The following is a 4,651-nucleotide window of genomic DNA, read 5'->3' as shown; positions in this document are numbered from 1 at the left end:
AATGTCCTCATTTCTTAGGTGTTTTGAAAATGAGCTGTTTCCTTATGCCGTACAGTATCTCCTAAAACCAGGAGATGGAGCTCTGCAGCCGAAGGCTACCATCAACTGCCTTCTCTTCACCCAGAAGAAATAATGCTTCGCTTTAATTGCTTTTGGGAACATGTATCGGTTCTGTTTCCCTGTGACAAGATTTGTTCTGTGCTGTTGCTCAGCAGATTCATCACCGCTGGGTAAGGAAATGGGCTGATGGGCTTCTGTCCTCAGACGAGGGCCAGCAACTGGAAGAGTGCAGGTAGCCAACGCTCGGTTCAGCTTTACACGGGTGGCTACCAGTGGTGCTAATAAAAGCTCCAGGTGATGTTCAGGGGGCTGAGGTGAAGCCATCGGCTGGGTGAGGGAGGGGAGTAGAGCAATCCCCCAGCGCCAGGGCAGCGGGGGGCCCTGGGCTCCCCCCCGGCCCCTGCCCCTCGAGGGGCTCTTCCCTCGGGCGCCCGACTGGGCATCGCCCAGCTCCGGGGGGTGACGTGGCTGGGCTCAGGGTGTTCCTTGTCACCCTCAGGGGCCCTGAACGCCGGGCGCCGGCTGTTCCAGGCTCTGCCACGCACACGGCATTTACGTTTGGCCGCGGTGTGACAGAGGGATCCGTTGGCAGCAGGGCAGTCGGGCTGGCTGCGAGCATCCGGCACGGCCTAAAAGGCCTCTGTGTACTCAGCGCTCGATTTACCCAGCTTGTCAAAGTCTGCCAGCGCTTGCCGCTTCCATTTTCGCGTTACTAGTCAGTTATTAATGAGGGCAGTGCTTAGCAACTTAATTCAGCAGCTTTAGCCGAGATCTTCCTGGAATACAGGTGTCTGAGTCCCACTTGTCACCTGCGCTGCTTGATTTCAGTGCAGCTGATGCGCCTTGGCAGGAGTCTGCTGCCTAAGCAGCGGGGCAAGCAGGGACGACTTCTTATGGCATATACACACACACACAACGAATCAAGGAGAACTATTCAGTTCACTGAATATATACATGCAAAAGAATACGAATCTCGCAAAAGCATTTGCTCCCTCGACTACATATATATACAAAAAATACAGAGCAAGGAAAACCATTCGCTGCGGTTATTTTGCTTTGTTTTGGCAACACAAAAAGCTGGATGCTAGCTGGCCCTCTTGTCAGTTCAGACAAGCACAGGGCTGCCAGAGCAGCGCAGAGCAGCATTTACCGTGCCAGTGACCCTCAGCTAATTCTGCAGGGGTGATTTCGGGGCAAAGGAGGGAAAGGACAGCCTCAGTGTCAGACTCCAAACCAACGAGAAGATTTCAGCTAGCGATTTCTTCTGTTTGAGTAAGGTCTTCAGATTCATAACAGTTTAGAAGTACACGTTGAAAATTATACTGCTATTGGTGTTCAGTCAATAGATTCCTCTGTCATACTAAGTCCCTGGATGGCAGCTTCCACTGTGGTATAAATAGAAAACAGTGAAAAGTAAATTAAAAACCCACAACTGGGGCCTCCTGAGCCTGATGGCAATGAGCACGTTTTGAAGATTTTCTAACATAGTAGGAAGTGCACACCACTGTGCTAACTGCACTAGGGTTTCCAGCTCCTGCAATGCTCATCAGCACGGCACAGAACTAGGGTGAGTGGTGCAGAGACTCTTCCCCAAAACACCCTTTTAAAATACAATGCAATGTTACACCCTGTCTGCCGATGCTCACGCTGGGTATGGAAAGAGTCAGATGGCACCAAGTGGCTGCACTTCTCCACACACTGCTTCCCACTTCTGCGGTGGGTGAAGAAACCTGGCATGGGAAAAAGAACAAGGAGGTCGTTCATCCACATTTATTAATTAATATATCAATTTCTTGCCCCTATCTCAGTGAAAAATGTTTTAGAAATCAGTGTGCCAGCTGTGCACAGAAACAGACTTGATTTAATTGTTTGGGTTTGATAATTTTACTTAACTTCACAGCCTGTAAAGGGCACTTCTGTAGACACGCTGTCGAAACCACCCTAAACTTTCAAAGTGATGCTTCAAATGAATTTGGGAATGGGGAGCTGTCTCAAAAAATAATGCTTAAAAGCAATAGGCACAACAGCCTTCACATACCAACCTGTATCATCTGGCTGTAGAATAATTAACTCAATAATCAGCTCAGGGCTGTGTATGCCAGACTGAACATCCAGAAATGACAAGGTGTTTACAGGGCTACCTAGATGACTGTCAGGAACCAGGAGGAGTTTGTCCTCCTCTTCCCTGTTTATTTTGGCTGTTACAGATACCAGACAGAAGGATACAAGTACCCTCAAAAATAGCCCTAACATATGCTGTTATGTGTAAACCGTAAAGATTTATTGCAGGTAGAGGGTGGGAGCATCTTTCAAAAAGTGCGCTTATCATATGTTTAGTGGGATTTGGGTTGCGAAGAGAAGTAACATCTTTTATTAAGTCATGTTATACAGCTGGATAAAAACTATAAACTTTTGGCATACAAGCCATTTTTCACTTAGCTGTTCCTAAGTTTTGATGTGGCCCTAAGGAAAAAACAACAACAACTTATCATCTAAAAATAGATATATAGTGTATGAAATATGTACTCTAACATATTTAAAGAACATAGCCTCATGCTCCACTGTTGGATGTGGGAGCATTAAAAGTGACGGGACACTTTCTCCATTGGTTTGCTGTGTTTGTGTCAGATGATTTAAAGCTGCCTTGTCAAATGTGGGGTGTTTCTATTAGAAATAATTGGTCCATAAATGAGCTTCACAGCATATGGATTTCTTTGAAGACTGTCAGGAGAAATTCTCTAAAATTGACTGGTTTGCAACTGAATAATTAAAATTTGTGCTTTGAAAAGGATGATCCTGTCATCACCGAAGATGAATAAACTGGCATTTTAGTTAGTTGATACCATGATCAAATGCTTTTCTGCTGCTATTTTTAAAGTGCATCTAACTCTCGTTTGATTGTTATCGGAGAGGATAAAAAGGAAGACCCACCACCCTCCTTGCAGTCCCCACAACTTCCAAGCAAACAAAGATTTCTCTTTGCCTGCCTTGTTGTATTTTCAGCAAGAGGACATTAAATTTAAGTGAATGGCTTTGGGCTGAAAGTTGTGGATTTCATGTATTTAGCTGCAATGCACTCTGTTCAAACAAGCACATGCAGTGAATAATGCCATGCTGGGAGGTGTTCTGGATTATCCCAGATTTGCTGAGAACAAACCTTTCCTCCTTTTGCTAGGTGGTCCCTGGACATCAATTAACAGCTGCTTTGCTTCATCTTCAGAATAAACAGAGTGGAGCTCTTCACCACCTCTTTCTGAAAGTCTCATAAAATACCAGTCCCTGAAATGATTTTCTATCCATGATCATATTTAAAATGGATACATTTTAATGTATAAAGGATACATTTTCAGTACTGGACTATACATGCTTGTCCTGGTTTCAGCTGGGATAGAGTTAACTGTCTTCCCAGTAGCTGGTACAGTGCTATGTTTTGAGTTCAGTATGTGAAGAATGTTGATAACACTGATGTTTTCAGTTGTTGCTCAGTAGTGTTTAGACTACAGTCAAGGATTTTTCAGCTTCTCATGCCCAGCCAGGGCACCTGACCCAAACTGGCCAACAGTGTATTCCATACCATGGGACGTCCCATCTAGTTTAGGAACTGGGAAGTGGGGGGCAGGGATTCGCCGCTCGGGGACTGGCTGGGTGTCGGTCGGCAGGTGGTGAGCAATTGCCCTGCGCATCATTTGTACATTTCAATCTTTTTATTACTACTGTTGTCATTTTATTAGTGTTATCATTATCATTATTAGTTTCTTCTTTTCTGTTCTATTAAATCGTTCTTCTCTCAACCCAGGAGTTTTACTTCTTTTCCTGATTTTCTCCCCCATCCCACTGGATGGGGGGGGAGTGAGTGAGCGGCTGCGTGGTGCTTAGTTGCTGGCTGGGGTTAAACCACGACAATGCTGTTATTGGTTCTAACTTTCTTGGCCAAATTCCTCCATACCTCTTTCTGAATTACTAATGCCTTTATTTACATCCATTATTGAAAGTAAAACCTGAGCACGAGTATTTTCACATAGTATTTCTAAGAGAATCACGCTAGGAAATAAAATGCAAACTAATGCAGCTAGTACGTGATGCTAACAACAGAGCTCTGTGACTTTTCAGAGCACTCTGTCACTTTACACTGAAGGAAGATGCAGGCCTCCAGCTGAGTTCAAGGTGATAACCCGTAATATTGAGCTATACAGGATTTTCAGCTTGGGGACTCATCTTTATTACACTACATTATTTTTTCTGAGAGAAAAGGAAGGCGTTTCTTGCCCATATTAATTTGACACAATGAAATTGGTTATATATGGGAAGACTGGGAACTGAAGGAAGGAGGGTGAAGAAAGGTAAGATGATGAATGAATGGTCACAGATGTGGCCCTGGGTTGCTATATGTGGTCCCATTATGGAAGGACAAGTGTATTTGTTTGATGCTGGGTGAAAGTTTATCTGGGGTTGATCGTAATTAATTATATTTATTTTAAAAACTCTTTCCTTATGATTCCATTCACAGCAAAGGTCAGCCTAAAGTTTCCTCTGACACGGATTTGGGCAGAAGACACTTACAAAAAAGGATTTGTTAAATTTTCTTCAGTTT

Source organism: Haliaeetus albicilla, chromosome 14, assembly GCF_947461875.1.
Source record: "Haliaeetus albicilla chromosome 14, bHalAlb1.1, whole genome shotgun sequence".
Lineage (NCBI taxonomy): Eukaryota > Metazoa > Chordata > Aves > Accipitriformes > Accipitridae > Haliaeetus > Haliaeetus albicilla.
This window is presented reverse-complemented; position numbering follows the sequence as displayed.